The sequence below is a fragment of the Equus przewalskii genome, chromosome 22 (genome assembly GCF_037783145.1).
Source record: "Equus przewalskii isolate Varuska chromosome 22, EquPr2, whole genome shotgun sequence".
NCBI lineage: Eukaryota > Metazoa > Chordata > Mammalia > Perissodactyla > Equidae > Equus > Equus przewalskii.
Window position 1 is genome coordinate 53,217,812 of NC_091852.1, and position 16,511 is coordinate 53,234,322.

The 16,511-nt window shown below is 57.2% G+C and overlaps 1 long non-coding RNA gene across 2 annotated transcripts; it reads left to right on the plus strand.

The window, feature by feature from the left end:
* The first annotated feature begins 222 nt into the window (after positions 1-222).
* Positions 223-7,817, plus strand: LOC139078535 (uncharacterized). 2 transcript variants are annotated; one of them, XR_011531537.1, is made up of 5 exons: positions 223-518; positions 4,414-4,538; positions 5,422-5,510; positions 5,645-5,823; positions 7,381-7,817. It is a non-coding gene; the product is annotated as an uncharacterized lncRNA (long non-coding RNA). The 2 variants fall into 2 exon arrangements; XR_011531538.1 differs by lacking the exon at positions 5,422-5,510 and having other exon boundaries at positions 256-518.
* Positions 7,818-16,511: the final 8,694 nt, after the last annotated feature.

The window sequence follows — 16,511 nt, forward strand, 5'->3', positions numbered from 1 at the left end:
GAGTAGAAACCAACCCAGGCCTGAGAGCCTGGGAGGGCAGCTGACACAGAGAAGACCGTGAAATCCCAGCGCCCCAGCCCCACCCAGCTTCTGGGCTGTTGGTCCTTGGTCTCTGAAGGCCAGCACCACCCAACAAGACGACATGTGTCAAGCCACATGATTTTCTGACCGTACATTCTGCCAAGTGAATTAGATTTCCCTCTGGTTGGTACTAGAGCGAGTCTTCATTTCCTGACCATCTGTTGTTTGGGTGGCAGGAAAGTCCTCTGTGCGCCAGAGGAGCAGCCAGCATTGAGCACGCTCTGCAGACGCCCAGGCGCAGAGGGACCGGTGGCAGTGTTCCAGGAAGGCCCCACGGCCGTGCACAGGGAAGCTCAGGGGCTGCCAGCCCAGGGTCTGAGCCACGTCCACAGGCCTTCCCACTCCAGACACTCATAATATTCTTCCATTTAAAAAGGAAGGAAGTTCTGACACCGGCTACAACACGGACGATCCTTGAGGACACTATGCTCGGTGAGGTAAGCCAGTCCTCATATGGCCCCACTCATGTGAGGCCCTCAGGGGCGTCGCATAACAAAAACAGAAAGTAGGACAGTGGTGCCAGGGGCTGGGGGAGGGGGATGGTGCGTGAGTGTTTAATGGGGACAGAGTTTCAGTTTGGGAGGATGAGAAAGCTCCAGATCTGTGAATCACAACAATATAAATACACTTAACGCTACTGAACTGTGTACTCAAAAATGATCACAATGGTAAAAACACACGCATCTCGTGTCTCGCTGGTCACAGGCCTTCTTGGACGGTGTCTCTGTGACTGCATTGGTCTGTGTCCAGTCAGGCAGTAGGGACCACACAAGGACCCTAGCGGGACGTTTAATATGACCAGTTGGTGAGCACCGATGAGACGACAAAGCTCCAGGGAACCCAAGCGCTGAGGGCAGGCCAGCTGGGGAAGGGCTAGGCCTCCAGGGAAAAGGCTCACCTGAGCCCACTAGGCACCAGGGAAGTCGGTCTGCAGCCCCCACAGTGCAGGCTCTGGTGGCTGGTGCACAGCGAGCTTGGTGGGTCAGGACGCGGGGGGAGGCCTGGAGAGCAGAGCCTGGATCAAGGAGCCATGGGAAGGCCATCACCAGGCTGGGGTGGGGCTGTGAGGCTGCAAGGGAACACCATCCAGGGTGTGTGGCTGGGCACAGACGTCCTCACCCCACATCTTGGACCCCCTGGCAGCGCCCTGTCCTGGGAGAGCCTGACACTGGGCTCCTCAGGGGAAAAAGAGGCCTCCTGGACAGGTTGCCAAAAGAAACAGCCACAAAATCTGATAAACTGGACTTCATAAAATTGAAAACATCCTCTTATCAAAAGAAACCGTTAAGAAAAGAATAGACAAGATACAGACTCGGAAAAAATATTTATAACGCCTCTATCCAAAAAAAGACAGGCATCCACAATACAGAAAGAGCTCCTGAAACAGTCAAGCGACAGATGAATGACCCGGATTTTAAAATGAGCCAAAGACTTGAACAGACACTTACAAAGGAAGATATACGAACGGCCGAGCACAGGGAAGTGTGCTTGATGCCATCGGTCGTCAAGGAAATGCTCGGGGAACCCCAGTGAGATTCTTCTCCCAGTCTCTGCAATGGCTGAAAGTCTGAAAGACAGAAAATGCCCAGCGTCGGGGCACAGACGGGGCGACTGGGACTCCAGCTTTGCTGGTGTAAAACGGTACAGCCACTTTAAAAATTGTCTGGCAGCTTCTTATAAAACTAAATACACACTTAACCAGAAATTCCACTCCACTTGCCCAGGAGAGGTGAGGACATGTGCTTACACAAGTCCTTACCCACAAGTGCTGAGAGCGGCTTCGTTCCTATCAGCCCCATAAGGGAGCCGCCTCCGGGTCCATCAGCAAGTGAACATGTTGTCGTGCCGGATGCCCCACTATCGAGCACGGCTCGGGGAAGAGGGAGGAGCCGCGGGTACAGGTAACAACACCGATGAATCTCACAAACATTCTGTGAGTGAAAGAAGCCAGACACATAATGATTCCCTTTCTTTGTGGCTCCAGAACAGGCAAAATGAATCAGAACAGGGTGCGCTCTGCAGTGGGGCAGAGGGCTTGGCTGCAAAAGGGCCTGCAGGGACTTTCCAGCGCAGCGACGTTCGAATGTGTCTAACGTTCTTGATATCTGTGATGGTCCGTGTGTACGATTTTCAAAATGCATCAGTCTGGACCTCCAGCACGGGTGGTTTCTTGGTGTTTGTGAGTTATAATTCAACGCTAACATCTAAAACGTGGCTCACTGTGTCCAGCCCCGCTCAGCCACAGGATGCCACAGGATCCCTCTTTGAGGGAGCCCTGGACCTATTTGAGAGAAGGACCATGATGGAGAGGGACTGAGCACGCAAAAGGAAGGTCTACGGATGGTGAGAAGGTTTTGTCTGGAGAAGAGAAGCAGCCCAGGCCAAGGATCTGAGGAACGATGTTTCACTCAGCCGACCAGCGGGAAGCCAGGGTGGTGGTCTTCCCACATCAGCGCCTCCCTAACAGCCACTGCTCCCCTCCTTCTGATGAACGAAACTCGTGTGTTGAGGTGGTGGGTTAGAACTTAGTTACGTGGGCACGGCTGGCTGCCTTCAACTTAAATAGTAAATCAGCCAGCCGTCTTATTTGCAAAACAAATTTATTCAGGAATAGCCAAAAGAACTGCAATTCAGGATGTGCAGGCTATGGTCGACCACAGGCAAGTCCAGAGGACAGAGGAGGGAGCTGCATTTATGGAGAAAAAGGGGGAGAGGGAGGGGCTGCTCTAAAGGAAAGTCCACTGGGGAAGTGACAGTTCAGGGAGGCAAAGGCTTCTCATTGGCTGGGCTGCAGCATTTCTCATTGGCTGGGCTGTGGGATTTCTCATTGGCTGGGCTGTGGGATTTCTCATTGGCTGAGCTGTGCGTTTCTCATTGGCTGAGCTGTGCGTTTCTCATTGGCTGAGCTGTGGGATTTCTCATTGGCTGAGCTGTGCGTTTCTCATTGGCTGAGCTGTGTGTTTCTCATTGGCTGGGCTGCAGCATTTCTCATTGGCTGGGCTGTGGGATTTCTCATTGGCTGAGCTGTGCATTTCTCATTGGCTGAGCTGTGTGTTTCTCATTGGCTGGGCTGTGATGTTTCTCATTGGCTGAGCTGTGCGTTTCTCATTGGCTGAGCTGTGTGTTTCTCATTGGCTGAGCTGTGTGTTTCTCATTGGCTGAGCTGTGTGTTTCTCATTGGCTGGGCTGTGGGATTTCTCATTGGCTGAGCTGTGTGTTTCTCATTGGCTGGGCTGTGGGATTTCTCATTGGCTGAGCTGTGTGTTTCTCATTGGCTGGGCTGTGATGTTTCTCATTGGCTGAGCTGTGGCATTTCTCATTGGCTGGGCTGTTGCCAGGTGGGGAGAGAAGTCTTCTTGGTAGTAAAGTACTTGTACTTCCTGTCCCAGGTGCAAGTCAGTCTCCTCCTGGTTGGTGTAACTGAGGATGTGTGACGGGTGAGGGCGCCCCCTTGCAGGCCTCCCTGATCCAGTTTCGTTAAGGTTTCTTTTATTAATTTCCACGTTGTCTGGGAGACAGAGAGATGTGGTCTTTGTGCTACTGAATCTGAAGTTCCCTCATGCATCACACGGCAAGCCAGTCTCTGACACCAGGTGCAGTGGAAGAAAGTCAGAATTTCACTGCAAAGCTCTGAGCAGGGAGAGCAGGCAGCTCATGCCATGATCCCCAACTCCCTGAAAAGCTACAAGCAGGGGTTTTTATCTGTGGTTTTAGGTGGGGGAGGGGGAGCACGTGGCCTTGGGGCTGGGGTTCTGAGAGGCCTCTGCGCAGGCGTGACTGTTCTGCGTGTTGCACGCGGTGGGTTTTCAGCCTGTGACGGCTAGAGTTGACCATGAGTCACTTTAGCTTCTCCGTGCTCGTGGGGACGCTTTGTCAGGCAGCGGCTGTCAGCAAGCTCCTCTCTTATCAGTGTCCTCCTGCTGTTCTGCAGAACGAGCTCAGAAAGTAACTTTGGTCACTTTGTTTCCCACGTTAACCTTGTGGGTACAAGCACAGTGTCACCCCAATCCAGGTAAAGTTTAACTCCTTCATTCCCAGTTTCATTTATTTGGGGTAACCCAGATAAGCTGTGGGGGTTCAGTTACTAAAAATCAAGAGGGAAAGAATGGATATTGGGTGGCAGTCTCTGCCCCTGGGACAGCATATCTGACCCAGGGCACAGGTCAAGACTGGGCCAATTCTGTTCCATATTTTCCACCCTGCCTTGCAGCAAGGGGTGGCCCTGCGACCTAAAGGGCAGTCTACTGGGGAAATTTGGGGCTTTTACTTTTAGGATAAAAGAGAGCAGAGATGACTTGTGGGCTCCTCCTTGTTTCTCCCGGGCCTGCACAGACATGATGCCTGGAGCTGTAGCAGCTGGATTGTGACCATGAGGCATCAACCCTGAGAAGGCCAAGAGGGACCAAAGCTTCCACCTTGACAACATCAAGCCTCTGGGCAAAGCAGCAGCTACCCAGGTCTGATCGCATGATAGGAGGGAAAAACTATTTCTATTACGTGAGCCCCAGCCATTCCTAAGGGGTGGACACGTTCAGCTTGTAAACCAGCTCTGACAGCTGCCCCCAAGGAGGAGTTCTGAGGATTCAGTGAGGGTTGCACGTTCTCGGGCCACACCCCCCAGGTCAGCTGCAGACCAGAGGGGAGCACACACGTTTGGTGGCACAAGTGCTGCCCAACCTCAGGCAAAGGGTGAGCATCCCGCCCACCTCCGTGTCCCCGTGGCCGCAGCTGTATTGCTCCTGGAACCCGTCTCCAGCGAGTCCAGTGCTGCCCTCCCGCCTGATCAGCTTGGGCCAGGAGCCCAGTGTGGAGGGAAGGAGGAAAGAGGTCATTTGGATCCACTCTAATTGGCATGTGTTTCCTAAGCAATTTCTGGAAAACATTAAAAAAAAAAAAAAGGCAGAGAAATAAATGCTGCTATTTTCAAACATGGCTGTAATTTCTGAAAAAGAAAAGAGCTTCTGAGTCCTTGGTCCTGATGTCCTTTGGACACCCGGGGCCAAGGGCCAACAACACAGGCAGACCTAATGTCATTTGTTGCTTTTGGTCCCTCCACACAGCCGGGGGCATCAGTAAGCCCAAGGGAGTGAGGGCAACTGTTAGGACCCACGCCTGGCCTCTGTGAGGCCGGGCCCCCCCAGGGGTGTCCCCCATCGTGGCCTCAGTGCAGGGGTGACATTGCATTGCTGGCCTGAGTGGAGGTGGGCGCTATACTGAAGGAGGAACTTCCACGCCAGCGGGGAGCTGGACACCAGGGTCCAAGGGCCACGGGCAGAGGGTGGACCCCGGGCCCAGGAAACCTGTCGCAGGGCGGCCTGCAGGAGGCCTTGTGTCACGCAGGCCAGCACTGCACCACAAGCCCATCCCTGAGCCCGTCACTGGACGTCTCCCTCTCTGGAGGAGCTAGGAGCTGCCAGACACCTGTGCAGGTCAGCAACGAGGTGGGCGGAGGCTTCCCTCTCCCCATCTCTCTCTCTCTCTTTCTCCACTGTCTCTCATTTTTGTCCTTCTCTGTGAAGCTTTACAAGAACCCTCCTCCTTTTCATCTTTTTTGTTTTCTCAGATCCTTGACAGCCGGTGCAGGCTGTGGGGTAGAGAGGGACCACGTGTCTGGGCGATGATGGACGGAGAGCTGGGCTCGGCGTGAGGACCCCCTCGTGGTGTGTGGCCCTGAGCGGAACATCCCTCCGTGACATGGAGCTAGAGGGAAGCCCCGTGTGGCCATTCACACGGTGCCCACAGGTCTGGGTTCGCTCTGCTCCCGGTTGCCCTTGCAGTGCTGGGCTCGCACCACATCTGTCTCTCAGTCTGGGCCGCCGGGACCCATCCAGGTTTCCCACAGGCCCTGAGTGGAGGCCTATGGCCTTGGGGACCTTGGGCACCCGGTGGCCTGGCCAGCACCCTCCTCTCCTCCTCCCCAGCCCTCTGCAGCCCCCACTGCTGATGCCCGTGACCTTCGCCGGCCCTCACTCCTCCTCCCTGGGAGGCACCAGCCACTGCCCCCAGCCGTCCGGTGCTTCCCTGCTGTCTGAGCTTGCATGGCGTCCCGGATCGTGGCCAGGGCCTGAGCCCTACCTGGGCTCCCATCCGCATAGATCTGGCCTGTGCCAGCATGGGGCTGGGGACCACCCCTGGCAGGTGCCATCCCCTCACTGCCGCCATGTGAGAGTGCTCTGCACGGCCCTCTGAGCTATCAAGCCTTCCCTTCCACACACCAGCTCTTCCACTTTCTGGGCCTCAGTTTCCTCGACCTGTGGTCCTGGGGAATGGTGCCCCTGCAGGGGGCGGGGCCGGCCTGCACAGATCCCTCACAACCAACCAGGCGTAGGTGCTATTGTTCCATTGTATAGACGAGGAAACAGGCCCAGAGGGTGGAGGCCAGCCTTGGTGCAAGCGGGTCCCTCAGGCCCCCTCTACCTGCCTCCAGCCCACACCCTGGTGACTGAATTCCAGACCTAGGGCCTTGCCAGGCCTCGCTCCTCACCCCCAGCCCAGGCAGGTACTTCCCTGGAGGGCGCCTGGTGGACAGAGCAGTCAGTGAGAGGTGGGCTGGGAGCAGAGGCCACCACTGGGGCCCCCACAGTACCATCAGGGTGCCGACAGCATTGTGGGGTTGTGCACACCATGGGGGGTAATAGGAATCATGGGGTGGTGGACATCACGGGTGCCATGGTCGCCGGGGGCGGTGGGCATCATTCGTGAGGGCCATCAGCATCTCGTGCTTGTGAGGTGGGAGATGTCCCCAGGCTTAGGCTGGGCTCTCACTTGGGCCTGACTCCCAGGAGTTCAGGGTGGTCTGCGCCTGGTCCCCAGGGATGCAGGCTCTCAGACGCATCCCCACTTCTGCCCAGCCTGTGCCCCAACCTGCGTCCACTCCTGGGGAAGCTTCGGGAATGCTAAAGAGCTGTTGCCCGGGAGGGGATGGTGAAGCCAGGGATGTGCCTTTGATCAGGGATCCAAATGCCAGCATCGCCTTTTAGTTGTTTCTTTTTCCTTTTTTGCCTGCTTATCAAATAACGTGGGAAGCAGACACACAGAACTGTACCTGACAGAGGCACGTCCCCTAAAGAAGGGCATTTTAGCTAAGAAATAGACAGAGGGGCAGAGAAAAAGTCCAGTAGGCTTACAGAGGTGCCACGGCCCACGGGGGAAGCGTGGCAGCCAGCGGAGGCGTGGGGCAGGCAGACCTGCTCCCGCCCTGAGGCACCCGGACGCTCTGCTTCCTTCCCTGTAATGTTTGCATCATTGTGTTTGAATGTTTGCATCGTTGTGTTTGCTCAGTCTGCCGCCTTCCCGCAGGACACAGCAGCAGCCGCCGTGCCGAGTCGCACCGCCAGCCCCGCTCCTGTGGCTGTGTGGTGTTCTGTCATGGAGATGCCGTGGTCCGTCCCCTCCGGGGCATAAGCTGAAGTTGCCCACAATTTGTCTTGCTTCGTATAACACTGAGGCGATTGTGCATGAAGCTCCCCAGATGGAGCAAGACCATCCCGGTGGCAGCATTGTCGGCCGGAGGGTGTAGATATTTTACCGCCCTCGATACAATCTGCGGAATTGTTGCGCAGAAGAGTAGCTGTGGTTGCAGGTGTTTGTCCTGCGGCAACTGTACATGTCCGGATACTCTCAGGTTTAAAAAGAAAGAAAGGTTTTATTTATTCCACAGGAAGTGAAAAATTGTGGATCATGGTTTCAATATGTATGTCTTTAGTTCTGAAGTTATTAAAAAAAAATACGTAGTAGCCGTTTCTAGCGTTTTTGGTTCACTGTGGCAGAGACAGTGCTCAGAAGTTATCCAGTTATTTTCTTGGCCCCGAGTCTGGGTGCTATCACGTGACTAATTCTCACCCCTGGACGTGAGGGGCAGTGACCCCCTACTGGACTGAAACACCCTGGGTCCCTGGCACCTCGGGGTGACAACAAGTTGTCACAACAACATCCTACCCCCCTCAGACGAGCACGAGTGAGAAACAGACCTGACTGTGTTGGGCGTGGAGACACTGGGGTCATTGATGCCACCACTGAGCTTGGCCTCATGACCAGAACACTCATTGTTTTAGTCATCACTGTGTAACAAATTACCCTAAAAGTTAGTGGCTTAAAAAAGCCATAATCATTTAGTGTCTCTAACAGTTCCCATGGCTCCAGAATTCAGGAGCGACTCTGCAGGGTCTCATGAGGCTGCAGTCAGACGTCGCTGGGGCTGCGGTCTCTCCTGAAGCCTTGACTGGGGCTGGGAGCCACTTCCAAGTCATTCGCTCCCTCGTTGCAAGTTGGTGCCACTGTTGACCGGGGGCCCAGCTCTGCCCCCACGGGGCTTCCACGGCGCAGCCTGAGCGTCCTCGGGATGCAGCAGAGGGCTCCCTGGAGCGAGTGACCCAGGAGAGAAGGCGGAAGTCACAATGCCCTTTATGACCAGCCTCAGAAGTCATGCCATCACCTCTACTGTACTTTATTTGCCACCCAGACCAGCCCTGATCTACCGTGAGGGGAGACCACCCAAGGGCGTGACTACGAACGCAAGGATCTTGGGGGTCTTGAGGCTGGCTATCCACTCACTGAATCCACTTTCAGAAATTTATTCTTTAAAAAATCACAGATGCTTGCAAAGATTTAGCTACCAGGAGAGGATGTTCGTTGTAGTATCGCTTTTAGATGGTAAAAAAGGAAAACATCTATGTCTGTCTGGTGGAATAAGTCATGACGTGACCATGCGCAGTCGTGCGTTGCACAGCGTGGAAGGATGTGTTGATCACACACCAGGTGACAAAATGGCACAAGGAGAATGATTCTGCTGTGTAAAGATCGCGTCTTTATTCAACAGAAGCATAGAAAAGGTGTGGAAGGCTGTGTACCTGTGGCAGCCTGGCGGGGGTCCACCCGCCTCCCCTTGCGCTGTGGGTGAAGGACACTCTCCCGCCACATCTGTCGACCTTGGGCTGGGCCTAGTGACTTGCTTTGTGCCGTGGGACGTGGCAGCAGCAGGGTGCCAGTTCCGAGCCTGGACCTTCAGAGGACTGGCTTGCGTGCTCGCTTCTCTGAGAGCTCCAGACCCCGACAGGAGGAGCACCCTGAGGAGCGGGGTTCCCGGGAGAACGGGAGACCCGGGCAGCAGACATGCACGGAACCTCGGCCGAGCCCCTGCCGACCCACAGCGCACGAGCAGGACCAGCTGCACGCTTGGGCACCGCCAAGCAGTCACGGTGGCCGTGACCAAGGACACAACATCCGACTAGGAAAAGCCATCGATAGAGTCACTTCCTCCTTTCCTCCCAACTTCACTTTCTAAATTGCCTACAGTGAAGACATTTTTATTATAATAAAACTTTATTTAAGCAAGTTTTATTTATTATTATATTATTGTATTTGTATTTGTATTTATATATTTTATTAAATATATCTATTATTTATATACAATATATCATTTTATTATTACTTTATGTACATTTGTATTGTTAGCATATTTTATTACTCATGGAAATGTTACTATTTTACATAAAGGACGTGTGTGTGTGTGTGTGTGTGTGAGAAGTTTTGGGGAAGTTTACAAAGTTTAAAGCAGAAACCGTGCCTGTGAGGTGGCGCTGTCTCTGCTCCGCACGCAGAGGCTGGCCCGCCACGATGGGCTTCTGAGTCCCTCCCGTCTTTCTCCGCGGTGCGGCTGTAAACACCTCTGCCCGGAGTCTCGTTCAGAGACTGACAGCATGTCCCACCATGTGAAGACGTCACAGCGTGCTTGTGGGTTCCCTCTGGTGGAAATTTGAGTTATTTCTAAATTATCCGGCTTAGTGATCACGGGACCATGACTACACCCCTGCGTGTGCATTTTGTTTCTCCCTTTGAGTTGTTTCCCAGACATAAAGCCACAGACTTGGTTCTATACGGGAGGGAAGGAGTTTTCTCCCTCTCGATACTTATTTAAACGTTTGCCTTCCAGAGAGAATCAGCTACTGCACCCTCCACCAGCTACTCACAGACGCCAGCCTGCGGCAGACACCACAGATCACCCACCCCATGTCCTTCAGGAAATGAGCCCTGATTTATTCTGGGGGCAATTTGCCCAGCCCACCCTGTAGCTAGGGGTAGCTAATGAGATGTAAGGAGAATTTATTGAGTAAGTCATCTGAAAAGTTCCTTAAGATAGGACAGACAACTGGAAATCAGCCCCTTTTTGCCTCCTATGCCTGCTTCTTGATGTGATGGTTGGCTCTCCAGCAGTCATCTTGCACCATGAGGCTACTTTGAGGATAGAAGTTCCAAACTATGCAAGGCAGAGAAGAAAGATCCCCAACAACATTGTGGAGGAGCATGCCAGCCTTAGATTGCCTATCTTCAGGATTGTTTTATGTGAGGGAAAATTAATCCTGTATTAGTTAAGTCTTTGAGTTTTAGATCTCTATTGCCAGCAACTGAGCTGGTTCTTAACCTCTCTAAAACATTACTAGCATTGGTCTCAGTACATCAAAAAATTATTTATAGGTGTCAAGTGGGACTTAGTTTTTGCTTAATTGTATAGTTTGGGAGGGACTTTATAGGCAGAAGGAGCGGCACAAGCAAAGCTGTACCAGCTGGAAGGACGGACGTTCCAGGATGCAGAAGTCACTTCCTGTAGCCTGAGGCAGTCTGCGTTTGTCTTGGTGGGAGGGAGTTAGAGGAGACACACCCACATGTCATTCACGTCACGGGGACCACTGAGGCAGCGCCTCCACCGGACACTTCCCCTGTGCTTACACGCTTCCATTCTCCATCTCTCCCTCTCCCCTCCTTCCTCCTGCTCTCAGGAGAGGGAACAGCCAGTGCCCGCTGGGACTGGGTGAGACCCTCACCACGAATATGCAGGCTGCACAGCCCAGAGAAGGAGCCGGAAAACTGACACCCTCGGAGCAGCAGAGCCCAGCCCTGCTGGAGCCCTGTGAAAGGCTGCTTCTGTCCTCCCCTCCTTCAGACAGAGACACGCCGTCCAGTCGATAAATGAATGCCCCTTTGTGCCCGATGGGCTTCCACCAGCTCGTGAGCAGCCCTGGATGAAAGCCACGGCGTGCTGCCCAGCAACGGGCCTGCGGGGCCGGGCCTGGCCAGGCGGACGCCATCAGAGCCAGGGGCGGGAACCGCAGTATTTCGGGGAGCTGCCCAGAGACTGCAGCCTCTGCACAGCACAGACAACATCCACGGGCTGGACAGGCAGCTAGCCTCACGGCCGGGCCGGTGGGTCGCACGCAGGGCCTGGCTTGCGGACCTGCCTTGAACGTGCAGCTGGGGGCCCAGCCACCTGGCGGGTCTGCCCGGAGCAGCGGTGGCCCCAGGACAAGCCCCTGGGGCCAGCCAGCACCCCTGCCCCTGCCCTGTGCTCAGCATGAGGATGCACTGCCTCCTACCTGCTCCTGACGGGACATCCCCAAACCCCCGCGCCCCCCAGCCTGCTGGTGGCAGCTCTGGAACTGGAATGACCTCTCAGCTCCCAAATTCTTCCCATCGGCCTCAGCAGAGAGAAGAAAAGAACCAGAGGCCAGCGACCGACCAGGAGTCCAGGGAACTTGAACACGAGGCCGTGGGGACCCGCGAGCACAGACCGAGCACAGGGCAGGCGGCCCGGCCGGCGCGGCAGAGCTCTCCCTGCGCCCTGCACCTCTTTTCAGCAGACAGGGGACCCTGGGTCCTGCTTGTCGACCCGGACAAGGGCAGCCTTGCTGCTGGTTGAACTGAATTTGCTCATCGACCACCAGACGTGACTGGGGACAGGACTCCAGCTGGTCACCAGGAGCCCAACCAGCGTGAAAACCGTGTCCACCGCCCAGGGACCTGGTCAGGATCTTCTTTCCTCCATGGATTTATGCAGGGAAATAACTGAGCACGAGCCTGTGCAGGACACCATTCCTGACAAGTGACACTGTGGAGCCTCGCTCTCCACGGCAGAGGGCACGGCCCGGGCTGGGGGGCATCAGCGACACAACTGTGCGAGGTGCCGGGCCCAGGGCTGGTGCTCAGAGGTGGGGACCCTCCCCTCGGTGCCCCAGTCAAACCCATGACTTAACCCAAACTCCCACCTCGGGGGTCTGGGGAGTGCCGGGACCTGGGTGGAAAGGCAGGGCGGCCGGCGAGCCACGTCCCTCAGCCCCTCCGAGGTTGGCCCATCCAGAAGCGGCACAGGACGTCCCTCGGGGCCGGGACGCATGGGGTCTGGCAGGCACAGGGCTGGTCGCTGTCCTCTCCCCACCTCAGAGCAGGGATGGGCATGGGAAGGGTCCAGGCCTGGGCTCACAGCCCCCGCCCGCCGCAGCTCCTGGGCGGCTGCCAAGGTCTGTGTGCCCAAAGAGAACGAAGCCAGGGGTCAGCCTGCGGTCTGAGGGGCTGCGCTTCTCCTGGGAAGAGAGGAACAGGCCTCGCCACCGCCTTGAGGTACCTCCCCATGTCACCACCCCCGGGGGGTCATCTGCCCCCACAAGATATGCCAGCAGTCGAGAGGCAGGGTGGGAGGAGAGGCAGGGGGAGGATGGCGGACTCATGTCGGAGAGAACCCTCTTCCAGAACAAAGACCACTGGTGGTTATACGGGGGGCTGGTCTCTGAGTGGGGCCGACATCTGGTCACAGTTCCTGGTAGTCCTTTGTTTCACGGGATGTGCATCAGAGAGAGGAGCAGCGCCCGGCACCCTGCTCTCTTGGTGGTCACTGACGACGGCCATCAGCACAGGCTCTCTGCCCGAGGTCATCACGTCCCTAAGGGTCTCAAGAGCAAAATTATCGATTTATCGCAGCTGGGAGGGGCCATAAAACCTGCAGAGCACGTCTGGGCTAGTTAATCGGAGGTCATTCACAGTTACAATACAATTTCTCCTCTGCAATATGGCTTCCCTCATGCCAACCGGTGTGGAGCTGGTACCACCGCACCCATCGAGGGCAGGCGGGTGGACCCAGGAGACCTGGATTCAGCTCTCGGCTCTGGAGCCTCGGTTTCCCCACCTGTAGAACGAGGCAGCGCCCACAGTGAGAGAGTGCACACTGAGGCCCAGCCCAGGTCCTCTGGCAATGCCTGCCAGCTCCATCCTTGGCCTCTCGGTGGTGGTGTCTCCATGTGGTCATAGCGCATGGGCCGTGGTGGAACTCAGGGCCTGTGGACGGCCCCCCAGCAGGGGTGAGAGGTGCCTGGAAGCTGTGGTGCCCAAGGAGGCAGCCCCTGGGCCTCCTGAGCCCTGGTGGGGGAGGGGCCGGAGAGACCTGGGGGCTTCCTGGAGGAAACAGTCCCAAGACTTGGAGAATGAGGGGGCTCTGTCCTCGGGCAGGGGGACACAGGCAGACGGAGCTGCGGGCTGGAGTGCTCGGGCCCCACTGGCCCCTCAGCAACTGTTCTCTGAGCTCCTGGAGTGGAGTTTACTAAGGAGGAGCTCATGGGGCCTCCTTGTGGCCCAGGTTTGGGCCCTCAGCCCAGCCGGCTCCCTGAACAGGCCAAGGCCAGCAGCTGACCTTTGGGAGAGGAAGGGGATCCCCAGACTAGACATGACCTAGCAGGGAAATCTCTTCGTCAGACCACAGACCACCTGCCCCACCGGGGCTCCAGACACCCGTCCTTGCTCCAATGCTCACCTGTGGCCCAGCGGCTTCGTGGCCTGAGTCTGTGGTCAACGTCAGGGCCAAGAATACGCAGCCCTGTCATTAGTGGTTTTTGGAGCATGGGCTGGGTGAGCCAGCTGCGCTGAGGGACACCTGGAGGTTGGACAAAGCAGACATGGCCAGGGCATGCCCCGGGCAGCCACCTGGCGTGGGCAGAGGGTCAGCCGTGCCTGGGACTCTGCGTCTGGGCGGGGCGGTCAATACACCAGCAAACAAGCACAGTGCTCCCAGGCGCTGACCCAGGACAAGAGGAGAGGGCTGCTGCAGACAGGTGTCTGCAGTCAGGGGACAGGAAGGAGCCAGCCACTGGGACGGAGGCCTGAGGGCGGGAATCTCAGGTGGGAAAATGGGAGTGCAAAGGCCCCGAGGTAGGGCAGTAGGGGACGAGGGGCGGGGGATGCAGGGTTCCAGGAGTGTGGAGTTTTGGGAGATCTCAGAGGGATTGAACCTGGCCAGTGACATAATCTGATTTACTTTTTCAAATAGGATTGAAGGGGAGAAGGGAGTGTTACAACCCATGTTCTGTGTTTTAAAAAGAAAACATTTGTTAATGAAAAATATAACACATATAGAAAAATAGGCTTGAGATCTGCTGTATCAGAAGAAAACAAGGGGCCAGGAGTGCAGTGGGAAGCCAGCCCCCACAGGTGGGCCGGAGCGGAGGCCTGCCTGCTCAGCCCAGCGGTCCAGCCCGGCTCTCCCCCTGCGACGCAGAAACGCATCCCCGCCTGCAGCCTCTGGGCGAGGGAGAGGGCCCCCCCCACCTGCCCTGTGGTTTGTCCGGACACATGTCTTCCCGGCCCCAACGACGTCGGCGCTGGGCGTCCTGGATTCTGACTCCCCTGGGGTGGAGCCCGCCGCACTCTTGGCTTCACACGGGCTGGGTCACTTCATCACGGCTCAGACGGGGCAGGTGACCTCGACCCCACGCTGCGCGTGTCTGCGGTGCCCACACTCTCTCCTGGGACCCTCACCGACGGTCCCTTCCCCCTGGGTCCTCACCATGGTCCAGTGTCTGAGAACCAGTCTTGGACACCCACGCCGGTCTCTCCAGCAGGACATGAAACCACGTAGATGTGGGGACACACGGTGGGCACAGCCCCTGTCCATCTGTCCTGGGAAGATTCAGGGAAACAGGAGACACTTCACAGACAGAGGAGAACAACTCGGCAGACCAGGGAAGTCCCTCCCTGAGGACCGCTGCGAGGCCGGGGGGCCTGCCGGACGGAGTCCAGGTCTAAAGGCCCCACTGGTGCATCGCTCTGGCCTCCTGGACGGAGGGAACAGAGCACCTGGGCTCGGAGCTGCTGTGGGGCCCACAGGTGAGACCCAGTGCCCTGAGCCTTCCCACAGCAGCCCTGCACTGCCCACCAAGACCCCCGCCTCCCCTCCGGCCCTCCTGGCCCTCCCCCTGCACCTGCACTACCCCAGCCTCCCCCGTACCCTCAGTGCCCTCTCTCCTGCCACCCTCTCCCGGGCCCCTGGGGGGGGGGGGTTGGCCCATACGCCCATGGGAGGAGCAAGTGCTTTTGCAAAAATGGTGCCAACATTTTAAAATCTAGATTTCCAGCTGCTTGCGATTGGCAGGCGTGGTTTCTGTGGGAGTAACAGTAACGGCTGCTGCAACGGCCATGCCCAGACCTGCCTGAACCCCCGCCCCTCATCTTGGGCTGCTTGTCCCTGCTCACTGGACCCCTGAGGCAAGATCGAGGCAGTGCCACCTCTGTGAGCCTCAGTTTCCCCAGCTGTGAAGTGAGTCAATAGCAACATCTCCTTCATGGGACAGCCGTGCGTGGGCAGACCCGATGCCCCTTGGACCAGCCAGCTGTCCAGTGAGGCCACCGGGGCGACCTGGGGGTCCACGCCTGCCCACCACGGAGGCCTGGGAGCCTGACCCATGGGCTGCGGACTTTGGGGCGTGGTCAGGGCGGCCTCCACGCCCTTGCCCCCAAGCCCCCCGGATGGGCAGATGCTGAGGGGTCAGTCGAGTCCAGCCACCTCCTAAGCAGACGGGGAACCAGCCTCCTCACTCAGCGGGCAGGCCCAGCTGGGGTTGGGCCAGGCCCTCAGCACCCCGCTGCCCCCAGCCCAGCCCCAGCACAGGTGGTGTGGACATGCCTTCGGGTCAGGAGCAAGGTCCAGACCAGGGCTTAGCGGAAGATCCCTTTTTTCCGATAAATCTCCAGAGTGACTTGCATTTTCCATACTTTCACTTCCACTTAGAAAATCCCCCTGGCAGCAGGGGTAAGGCAGGGGAGACCAGGAGGCTCTGCCCCCAGTGTGGAGGGCCATCACTGGCAGGCAGGCACTAGGTCCCAGCACCCACGGTGTCCACGTGCCATGCCTCAGTTTCCTCCTGGTCGAGTCAGGGGGCATGCCGACTGTCCAGGGCTGTAAGAGAAGCAAAGCTCCTGGCCCCACACAGGGCCACCCCACACACCTCCCGCCTGCCCCGGCCCACTCAGCTGCCTTCTGCAGCCCCAGCACCTAAACAGGGCCTGGCACATAGCGGCTGCGCCGTGCCAGACCCAAAGGACAGCCTGTACCTGGGGCCACCCAACGTGTTGCGTCCTGACCTTAGCCCTGCTGCTGACTCTCTCTGATGCCATCCCATCATGGATGGGGAAGCTGACGCACAGAGAGGTCAAGCCACCTGCCTGAGCCCACACAGTTACTGCAGTGGTTCAGGGTCTAGAGTCGGCCAGCCCGGCCGGCGGGAGGGTGACCCCTCCCCAGGGCCGCTGGGAGGACGCAGGGGGGCCGAGGCTCAGCTCCCCGCGCACTCGGGGCCTTTGTGGAGACGTCGGCAGACGTCGGGGCGCGACTCAGG